The 12,022-nt window shown below is 41.5% G+C and overlaps 1 protein-coding gene across 1 annotated transcript in view; it reads left to right on the top strand.

Annotated features, from left to right (window-relative positions):
- The first annotated feature begins 10,529 nt into the window (after positions 1-10,529).
- Positions 10,530-12,022, top strand: part of LOC134224884 (tensin-2) — a 367,057-nt gene continuing 365,564 nt past the window's right edge. Inside the window, exon 1 of the mRNA XM_062704535.1 lies at positions 10,530-10,891. The gene's annotated coding sequence lies outside the window, so the exon portion shown is untranslated. The remainder of the gene's footprint in view (positions 10,892-12,022) is intronic.

Below are 12,022 nucleotides of genomic sequence, written 5' to 3'. Positions count from 1 at the left end.
CGTCCTTGAGAAGCTCCAGAGGAACTCCGCAGGAAACCTGTGAAAGTATTCCAAGGGAACTTTTTCAGGAATGTCGGGAGAAATTTCTTGTGGATTTTCCGAAGGGAATTACTGGAGGAATTCCTTGAAACAATTCCCTAGAGTTAATTGCGGAGAAATTACTAAGGCATTTTTTAATGAATTTCTGGGGGAACCTCCGAAGGAATTCTCTGGTAAGTTTCAGGTGGAAATCCTGGGAAACATCCGGAAAAATTTCTTGGGACTCTTCGCAGGAAGCTCCGGGATAATTTCCTAAGAGACTTCTGGGAAGGTGGACCACCCTAAAGAAAATTCCAGATGAACTTTTGGGTAAACTTTTCCTAAGGACTCCTGAACGAATTACCGGAGGAGCTCCTGAGGGACACTGAAATAATTCTTGAGGAAATTTCGAAAGAACTTCTAGGAAAATCTTCTGAGGAACTCCTGTAGAAATATCATGAGGTATTCCTGAAGTAGGAATGGCCATTTAGCAGAAGGAACCATTTGGGCCAAAAATGTCCTTTCAGCAAAACAACCCTTTCGGCCAAACGGCGTTTTATGCCACATGGCCTAATCGGCCAAACGACTTTTTGGCCAAATGATAAATTCAGCCGAACGACCCTTTTCGCAGAAAATGCCATTTGGCAGAAATAGCTGTTTTTTTAAAGGACATTTTTGGGCCAAATGGCACTTTCTGCCAAATGTTCATTCTTACCAAATTGCATTTTTGGTCAAATGATCCATCTGCTCAAAGGACTTTTCAGTCAAATAACCTGTTAGGGCTCGGCATAATGGAATTCGGCTAGATGAGGTTTTCTGCTCAAAGGCCAGTATCAATTAAAAAGTAGAGGTCATTTGTCAAAAAGGTAATTTCGCGAAAGATCCGTTCAGTAATTGACATTTGACCGTATGACCCGTTTCGGCCAAACGGCATTTTCGACCTAATGACTTCTTCGACCAAACGATCGATTCGGCCAGACGACCTGTTTGGACAAACATTTTTTTTCGACAAATTACCAATTCGGCCGTCTGTCGCTTTCGGTCAATGGAATTTTCCACAAATTTCTTATGGACAATACAAAGAATTTCCTGTAAAAATCCATAGAAATTCCTTATAAATTTCGTTCATTTTTCTGTTAAAAACCAAACTCTAAATCTACATTTTGAACAATCTTCCGCTAAAACGTTTTACGTCGTGAAAATTCGAAGTCCGGTCGATGCAAGCGCAAACCAGTGCAGTGCTTGTTTTAGTCGTCGCGAAGTATAGTTAAAATATAGACTCAGTCTTCAGGAAAATACGTTAGTACGCGTTGCTTTTTCGTTTTTTATATCATCATGAATATGGCGTTGTTCAAAAGAAATAATTAGTCGTTTACCGAACCGATATCCAATATATTTCCTTCCCAACTAAAATACTATTCCTTTCTAGTGCGCTCATGGAGATGCAGAGGATTCCTCGGTCTCTTGTAGCAATGAGTGTCGAACTAATTTTTCTCCCCTTATCCTAATTGACTGTGAGGGCGTGGCCGGCATCGTTATTGGTCTTGAATTAAAGAAACTCGGAAGCATGTACAGTGAGAATAGCCCCAAGAAAACTATTCAATTGCTGAGCTGTGCATTATTTATTGTTTCTCGGCCAATCACGACTAGCAACTACGAAGGGTACAGCCAATCAAGCTAAGTTAAGCTAAGAAATTTGGGACAACTTCCCGTGAAAATTATGAAGAGATTCTCATGTTAAATCCGAAGAATTTCCGAAAGTTGGATTTTCGAATAATTCCCAAAATTTCAAAGTAATTCCCGTGTAAATCTGAAAATAATTTTTCAAATTATTATTCTGAAAAAACTTAAAGAATTTTCTGGGGAAGTTGATCCAATTTTTCAAAATATTCTTCCGTTAATGTATTTAAAATAACCAAAAAGACCCATTCAGCCCGGCGACACTGTCCATGTCCATTTTTACCAAAGAGCAAATTCGGCCAATTGAGGTATTCGGCCAACCGATTTTTTAGCCAAATGAACTGTTCGACCAAATGACAAATGCCAAATAACTATATATAGTTAGATAGTCTTATACCAAATGGTCTATTTTGGTCAAACGACATATTCGACCAAACCGCTCTCAGCCTTGTGTTCTTCGGCCAAATAGCTTTTTGCCAAACAGTTCTTTTCCGTACATAAATTCAACGAGAAATTCTTTGAATTTCAACGGGAAATTCTTCGCAATTTCCGCAAGAGTTTTTTTTTAGTTTTCTCTTCGTAAAAGCTAAAATTTTCAATAAGAAATTGTACGGAATTTTCAAGAAAATCATTGGAATCTTAAAGGAAATTTCTCTGGAGTTTCAACGTGTGTTGTAGGGATCAATCACAAAATTTCACTGAATCTCCGGAAAATGCGACTTAAAATTCTGCGGACTTCTTTAAATTTGAATCGGCGTGGAAAATTATAGATCAGTGGCGTGACAAATTTTGAACGGCGGGGCGCCGATACAAAAATGTTGGCGGCGTGCCAAAAACTGTCAAGATTTTGATCAACTCAAATCAACTTGAAAAAATTCCACAAGCTGGTTTGATGGGGGAGCAGCCACCTCAAGCTGGCTTTTCCCCAAAATTCATGAAGACTATAAGTCAGGTGAAGGTAACAATACTATAAACAAATAAATAAACAAACTCAGGGTAACTCCTGAACCCCTTGGCCGAATTCAGCCAAATTTAGAACAAATATTCTTTATCTAAGAATGAGAGTGTCAAAGAGGAATTGAAGGGAGGGCATATTTATGAAACGAACAGTTATGTATAACTTTTTAACGCATGGGTCGATTTCTACCAAATTTGGAACATGTCTCTGCACAAAGGAAACATTTATAGAGTGGTTGGGAGGATCATTTGGAATACGAAAGGTTATTTTGATTAGGTGTTGTTTAGAATACAAACAATTCAGTATAACTTCTGAACCCCTTCAAGCGATTTCAACAAATATTGGGGCACATATTCTCTAACTTTAGCAGATAATTATAGATTGAGCGGGACGGTTATTGCTAAAAGGGAAAGGTGTGTAGGTGGTGTAGAGCGCGAGGTTCTGCATGAGTATGTTAATCATAATAACGTTAGACATAAATGGACGTTAAACATAAATTTAATTCCCATTCTTTAGTTTATCCAAGGTTTATTGAGATTGTACAATTCCCCGAAAACTAATTACCCGAATTCTTCAAAAATAGCAAATACTCAACAATAATATTTTCTCAAAAATAACATTTCCCCAAAAATGGCATTTTCCCGAAATGACATTTTGACGAATATGACATCTCCTTGAAAATGCCATTTTATAACCCTGAACTGCCGTAATCAGGAAAAGTGACGTAACATCCATTTTATAACATGCATGTTTTCCATTTTTCTGTTTTTGGCGTTATACGTCACTTTTTCAGATTACGGCAGTGAAGAGTACGGGCCATTAGCAGAAAGCCATTACCCGGAATAGGGTAATCCCTTCTTGAAGAATAGGCGTTTTCTCGGAATAAGACAATGGTGGATGTAGTTACTTCTCTCAAAGTAGGCGTTTTCCCGTAATAAGACAATAGTGGGTTTGATTCAAAAAAAGAAGCTCTTTCGAGGAATAAGGCGATGGTGGGTTTGTCCCAGGCTATCGATATGCGCATCTAAAAAAGACAGGGTCACCGTCTTCGACCAGAGGTCGCATAGACTGAACACTTAACATCTAGCATTAGACAACGGACAGGACATTTACACAACACCCAGTAGACCAATGGAGAACTTTTCGCTTAACGAAAAGTTTTCTCCTTACCGGGGTGGGAATCGAACCCACACTCCACAGCACATGCGTCTAGACGATTGACGTCACTAACCGCACGGCCACGAAGCCCACATGCGCATCTAAATCACTTAGCTTGAAAATAGCCATCATGTTCCGGGAACTGTGCGCCGTCGCCGCCGACGATTTTTTTACGTCACCGTCGCCGTCAAAAATGACTCGGCACGCCGCCGTATGAAAATTGACCACGCCGCCGAATATTTTTTACCACGCCGATGGCATATTTACCGTTAAGTCTAGTCTAGTTAAATCAAGCTCCTGTATTGCCGTCCCAAGCATAGTTGTCCCATGTCGTTTTTAGTTGATGGCCTTCTTGCTGCCCTGGTGACCAAGAAACGAATTATTCAATGGATTTAAGAATTAGAAAGGATTGCTGGCAAGCCTAGCCATGATGTTTGATAGAGAAATAACTTATCTGAGCAAATGCAACACCGTCAGCACAGTAGGAATAGCATCGTAAAAAAACGACATGGGACAATTATGCTTGGCACGTCAGTGTAGTAAATACATATTTTCAACCACGTTCATATGACAATTGGGTCCTGAAGCCCTACATTGTTTATGTTTACAAACGATAATGCATCGGTCAAGAATACATGAACCGATGTTGTATAAATTCTGATAAGTAGTCTATGTCAGTAAAAATGATATTTTGTGTTTGAGACTTTTTAGGGGCTGTGATGAGCAACGAGGCTGTGATAAGAAGGCAACATTCATTCATTTATTTAGACTAAGGCCGAAGTGGCCTGTGCGGTATATAAGAGTCTTCTCCATTCGTCTCGGTCCATGGCTACACGTTGCCAACCACGCAGTCTACGGAGGGTCCGCAAGTCATCTTCCACCTGATCGATCCACCTCGCCCGCTGCGCACCTCGCCTTCTTGTGCCCATCGGATCGTTGTCGAGAACCATTTTCACCGATTGTATCATATGCGGCTTTGAAGTCGATGAATAGATGATGTGTGGGCACGTTGTATTCACGGCATTTCTGCAGTACTTGGCGAATGGCGAACACCTGGTCCGTGGTGGAGCGTTCGCCCATTAAAACCCACCTGGTACTGCCCCACGAACTTCCTTGAAATTGGTGCTAGTCGACGGCATAACATTTGGGAGAGTACCTTGTAGGCGGCGTTCAGCAATGTGATTGCGCGGTAGTTGCTACAATCCAGCTTATCGCCCTTTTTGTAGATGGGACAAACGAAACCTTCCATCCACTCTTGCGGCAAAAATTCCTCCTCCCAAATCTTGGTAACGACCCAGTGCAGCGCTCTAGCCAGTGCCTCACCACCATGTTTAAATTGCTCTCCTGGTAGTTGGTCAACCCCAGGGGCTTTGCTGTTCTTCAGCCGGCCAATCTCCTCCTGGATTTCCTGGAGATCCGGAGCCGGTAGAATTATGACCTGCGCGCGTTCCCCCAGGTCCATCACCATACCGCCATCTTCGTCTGCCACATCGCCATTCAGGTACTCTTCGTAGTGCTGCCACCACCTTTGGATCACCTCACGTTCGTTCGTAAGAAGGTTCCCGTTTATGTCCTTACACATATCAGGCTGGGTCACGTGGCCCTTACGTGAACGGTTCAACTTCTCATAGAACTTTCGTGTGTTATTAGCGCGGTACAGTTGCTCCGTCTCTTCACGGTCTCGATCTTCCTGCTGACGTTTTTTCCTCCGGAAAATCGAGTTTTGTCTGTTCCGTGCCTGTTTATATCGTGCCTGGTTTGTCCTCGTACGGTGTTGCAGCAATCTTACCCATGCTGCATTCTTCTCTTCTACTAACTGGTCACATTCGCCGTCATACCAGTCGTTTCTCTGATCCGGGGTCACCGTGCCAAGTGCAGCGGTTGCGGTGCTACCAATGGCGGATCGAATATCTCTCCAGCCATCTTCAAGAGACGCTGCGCCTAGCTGCTCTTCCGTTGGGAGTGCCATTTCCAGCTGCTGCGCGTATTCTTGGGCTAGTCTACCGTCTTGTAGCCGCCCAATGTTAAGCCGCGGCGTCCGACTTCGACACGTGTTGTACACCGTCGAGAGTTTTGAGCGCAGGCATACTGCAACGAAGTAGTGGTCGGATTCAATATTCGCACTGCGGTAAGTGCGGACGTTAGTGATGTCGGAGAAGAATTTACCGTCGATTAGAACGTGGTCGATTTGGTTGTCCGTTTCTTGGTTATGTGATCTCCATGTGGCCTTGTGGATATTTTTGCGGGGAAAGAAGGTGCTTCAGACTACCATTCCGCGGGAGGCTGCGAAGTTTATGCATCGTTGGCCGTTGTCATTCGATACGGTGTGCAGACTATCCGGTCCGATGACCGGTCTATACATTTCCTCCCTTCCTACCTGTGCGTTCATGTCACCGATGACGAATTTGACGTCCCGCATCGTATGTCTGTAATTCGTCGTATGTCTGCTCCAGCGGTGCGTAGAACGCTTCTTTCTCGTCGTCGGGTCTCCCTTCGTCTCGCCGCTCGATACCCGCTTTTCCACACTTTCTTTCCTGTCCAGCAAATCTCCTGCAGCGCCACGACGTCGAAGTTGCGGGGATGTAATTCATCGTAGATCATCCTGTCGCAACCTGCGAAACCTAGCGACTTGCAGTTCCATGTTCCAAGCTTCCAATCGTGATCCTTTATTGGTCTTTGCCGATTATATCGAATCGCATTATCTCTCATATTGTTCGTAATAATTGGTTTTCCAGGCGGCTTATTGAGCCTGCGCAAACCTCCTGTCTCGCCGGAGGGCCATCGTGTCACGGCTGTTTAGCGTCCCACCCAACACCAGGACTTGGGCTTGTGCGCTTTGAGCGGCACACGGTCGTTTTGGCGGAGCCTACTTTCGGATACATGCAGCTTTTTATAGAGGTTTAACAGAGCCCACTGTCAAACCCCACCACATCCTAGACAGGCGCCACAACTCGCAGATGGCCTGGGGAGGGATCGTCAAGCCCTTGGACATAGTCCCTGCTGTCCCTTTCATGTCCATAGTCCCTGCTGCCCCGGCCATTTCATGAAACTTATCATAAAAAGGTGCGGTATTTTCCAAAGCTTTCGATTATCGAACACTGAGTAACAAATGATTATGGTGACCCATTGTGATGGACCTGAGTGGCCACCGGAGTTCCTCCAGAAGATCCGGAACATCCGTAGAAGTGGTCAATTCATAAAACTCATCATAGAATAACTGAATCACCGAACGCTAAGTAATAAATGATTATGATGACCCTTTTTGAAGGACCTGGGTGGCCACCGAGGTCTTTCGGAAGATTCGGAACGTGCGTTAATGTCTTGCTCAGAGTTCGATAATAGAAATATTTTTTTTACACACTCTTTTCTGGGATGATTTTTTTTTTTTGAATTGATGACTTTTGTGGATACTACGAATCTTCTGGAAGACTCCGCTGACTGTTCAAAAATTGACCACTTTATGGGATATTTTATTATTCAGAGTACGACAATGAAGAGCTAGGAAGGAAATGTGCTCTTCTATGATGAATTGCATTAATTGACCTTTTTACGGACCTCTTTTACGGATCTTCTGGAGGACCTCCGGTGGCCACTCAGGTATATCACACGGGGTCACCATGACCATTTGTTACTCAGCGTTTGAAAATGAAAAGATTCGAAAAAAAAAACGCACTCTTCAATGATAAGTTTTATGAATTGACCACTTTTACAGACGTTCCTGATCTTCTTGGGGAGCTCCGGTAGCCACTCAGATCCATCAAAATCGGTCCTCACAATAATTTGTTACTCATCTTTCGATAATGAAAAGCTTTGTGAAAAACCGCGCTCTTATATGATAAGTTTCATGAATTGACTATTTTTACGGACTTTCCGGATCTTCTGAAGGAACTCCAGTGGCCATTCAGGTCCATCAAAATGGGCAGCGTTCGACAATTGAAAAAGAAAACACGCTTTCTAGCATGAGTTTCATGAATTTACCACTTCTTCCCACGGTGGCCACTCAACTTCATCATAATGGGTCACCACTTTTACGGTCGTAACGGATCTTCTGGAGGACCTTCGGTGGCCATACAGGTCTATCAAAATGGGGCACCACAATCATTTGTTACTCAAATTACCATAATCAAAAGCTTTGTGAAAACTGCACTCTTCTAGGATGAGTTCCATGAATTGACCACTTCTACGGATGTTCCGGGTCTTCCGGAAGGACACCGGACCGTGAGATAACCAGGAATTGTGTTGATTCATGGAAATGGACAATGGCTACATTCTACTAGGATTATTGCTACGCAAATTAATGAGCATTTCCAAAATCACCCTTCGAAAGGCAAGAAATAACGCCAAAAATTGGCCTAAGAATCTATGTTCCTTCATCATGGATTCCTGGGAACCAGAATAGCCAAATTCCAAAAATCTATCCGTAACGACATCCGTGGAACCCATACCTTCAATTTGGTTCAAAAAGATTGAGAATCGGTTCGAAAATGAACTTTTGGGAGCGAATTCAATTTGGGGTCATTTTTGACCCGCCAATGCACAACAATGTGTAACTTTTTTTTAATGCACTAGGGAGGTTAAAGCTGTATATTTCCCATAATTATCAACTTAAAAAAAAATATTTTGTTGATTTACTAATACCTCCACTATTGGTACAGTTATCCTAGGAGCTTCTAATAAATAATAATAATAATAATAATGTAATTGATTATTTCAATATTTAAAAGTGTTTACAGTTAAATTACATCACTTTCAAAAGTCATTAACATTTCGCCTTTTGGGTTCATTTTAACGAAATGATGAGTAAAGTGGCTATAGCGTGCGTTATTTTCTAAAATACAGCAGCAGCATCTGAGCGAGAGAATTTTGCACATTCGTCACATTTGCACAAATAGTTTGCCAAACAATGTTCGAATAAACTTCTAATAGAGTTTCTTGAGGAATTCCCTAAGAAATTTCCAGACGAATTGCTACAAAAAAGATCTAAAGAAATTCCTTAATATCTCAGCCAACAAAAAAAAAATTGATAACAAAAATTAGATTTATGTCATTTTACATGAACAAATACCAAATATTACTTACACCACTAATGGGCAAAACATACTTTTGCATTTAAACAATAAAGACGGATCCATAAAAAAAGGAAAAACGATCCTTAAATATATCCCCAAATATATCACATCTGAATGTTCCATAAAACGCTACCATAAATCCATAAAATAGTTCAGGAGATTCCATAAAGAATAATTTTTCGATCCATAACTAAGCTAAAATTTAGCAATTAATAGGGAAATATGTTTCATTAACATGGTCAAGAAAAACAATACATTTTTTGCTATTTTCCATGAACATATGGCAAATGATCCATAAAAAACTATATTTTGATACATAAAACTTCAAATTTGCGCATTTTTTATCGTGATGATGATCCATAATTTAAGTAATATATCCATAGTTTTGGTGATATGATCCATAAATTTTGATAAATAATCCATAGATTTTATAAAATGTGTCAATTAATATAGTTTCATTGGCCTTTTTTCAAAGAGTTATGGATCACATTATCAAAATTATGGATCATATAAACAAAATTATGAATCATATGACCAAAATTATGGATCATATTACTGAAATTATGGATCATCATCAGGATAAAAATTGCGCAAATTTGAAATTTTATGGATCAAAATATAGTTTTTATGGATCATTTTTTTTATGGATCATAAAATTATTCTTTATGGAATCTCCCGACCCGAACTATTTTATGGATTTATGGTAGCGTTTTATGGAACATTCAGATGTTATTTACGGATCGTTTTTCATTTTTTTTATGGAACGTTTTTGCACATTGAACGGTGCAAAGTAAGAGCTGCTCCACTAATAGGTACATTGTTCCTTTAGTGGAGGTACAAAATAATTTTGGATTTCATAGTGGTTCCCATATCCATTGATTTCTTATGAGACTCGTCACTATTGGTACAATTGCACCACTATAGGTGCAAGGTAGTATTTTTTTAAAGGAAAATCATAGTTATCAATAGTTTTTCAAGCGAAATTTAAGGATAAGTTGCATTTGACAGGATATTTAAAGCACGACGCATCATCTGAAACCGTAGTAAAGCGTATAATTATGATAAATATTATTAAAACCCCACTACCTCCACTATTTGAGCTACCTCCACTAAGGGCACGGTTACCCTAATAGAGCCAAATTGGTATTTTTTTTATTTTTTCATTGATATGATTGTGTAAATGTCAATTTTAAATAAATCTATCGAACAATAGTTATAGGATAAATTTTGAATCGTTCCAATAGAACCAACTAATTACCAACAACACAGTTTGATTCGTTTCTTATTTTATATAGCCGGTGCTAACGGGCACACGCTTCTCGCCAACATTCACTTTGCTCTGCTTAGACCCGGTCCATTACTCCTACTATGTACCTATCTATGCTAAACAGACTGATTTGCTGAGCTAATAAACAGAGGATCCACTGCTCCTCGAAAATGTTGCTCCAATTCATCAACACCCGCCCGGGGCCGGCAGGCAAAAACATGTTGAACCACCACACCGACCGGCTATGTGCCATCGGGAGAGACCCGCATAAACGCCCAACAGCCATCGGAGAGTATATCGAAGCCGTTGCCGCGCCGCAGCAAGCGCGTGAGAGAAACTGCCGCACACGCGGTCGCTCGCGTAGGGACGACTTCCTTTTAGTCGCATATGAACCTTCCAAGTGATCGTACACACGTTCGTCAGTTTTTACGGTTCCGAGCTTAGGCTACGCTTAGAAGAGTATCACACCGTCGCGCATGTTAAGCTGCGGCTTTTAGGCTTCCCAGCAGTTGGCAGTTGTTAGTGTTGACCCCCGTTGACCGTGTGCGAAACCGAGCGTTGTGGGTTGTCTGTTGATTGTCGACCCGCGCCTGTCCCGCGTGTATGGTGACCGCGCGTGTTTTGTATGTGACTCCAGAGGATAATCGCGCGCGCTGCTGGAATTGTGGAGAAGAGAGCAGTTTAGTAACCTGATCCTCCTGCCGCGAAGTTGTGTGCGCCTCTGCAATCTAGTTTGGCCGCGTAAGTGCCTCTTCACCACTTATAACGAGGCGAATTTGCGTTGCTCTGGGGGTCTCGGGCACGGCACGGTTTGTTTGGATGTTCCCGTTATTTCTCCTCGGGAAGAGCCCTCAGGGTCAACGAAGTAGTGGATGGGGAAACTGATTTGGGGTTAACCAAAGTGCGAAAAACACGGGATTAAGGTGTGAAGAAAGACGTGCAAAATGTGCAATAATGGACGCCGTGTGTGCTGGCAGTGTGTTGTTTTGAGTGCAAAAAGGCTAAATTAATGACCGCCAATAATTGGGGATATATTTTTCTGATAATGTGAAGTGTAATTCTGTTCAGAGAGCAGAACTTATGCATAACTGAACTTTCACAAAGGATTATAACAGATAAAAATACCATTTGGACAGAAAAATTGAAAGAATGTATAAAGCTGTGATGGAAAATCTCGCTATTCTCCAGGGTGAATGCGAGCAAACGCAAATTGTGTTGATTTGTTGATAACAACCGCGAGAGTGCTAATTTATTTTCACCCTCCAGCACTGCACACACCGGCCGGCTGCCCCGCCATTTAATGACTAATGTGTCCGGCCATCCACCCATCCGAAGATTACCTAAGTTATTGTGGTGCGCGTGAAGTGTGGCGGTGATGATAGGAGCTGTGAAGAGTATTTACCTAAAAGTGGCAAATTGAGTGCTTCACGCGTGTGACTATTATCGGTGTCCGAAGACGAGTAAGGGGTTGGGAACGGTTGTAAGCTAGGAAAATGCGTCGAATTTCACGCAGCTCGTGGATGGGGAATATGGCAAAACAAAATCGGTGCAGTTGTTAGGAATAATTTTGCGATATTTTAGACGCTTAATTGCTATGTTAGGTCATTAAAATTGGTTCGCTTGTGCAAATCTAATATTCGTATGGAGAATTTCAAGAAGTGGTTGCTGCATACTTTCAATAAGCACATTTCGAGACTTCCATAATCCCTGGGACAACAATGATTTCGATCACATCTACATGATTAACGATGATCGTTGATGTGCTTGTATTTAAGAGATAAAAAACACCACTGAATCTTCACAGATTTTCCAGGATTAAGTTTGTTGTGTACTGGTGTGCTATGCTAGGATTGACAGATACGAGCGTTAAAT

This window comes from Armigeres subalbatus, chromosome 1 (genome assembly GCF_024139115.2).
Source record: "Armigeres subalbatus isolate Guangzhou_Male chromosome 1, GZ_Asu_2, whole genome shotgun sequence".
Taxonomy (NCBI): Eukaryota; Metazoa; Arthropoda; class Insecta; order Diptera; family Culicidae; genus Armigeres; species Armigeres subalbatus.
This window is presented reverse-complemented; position numbering and strand designations above follow the sequence as displayed.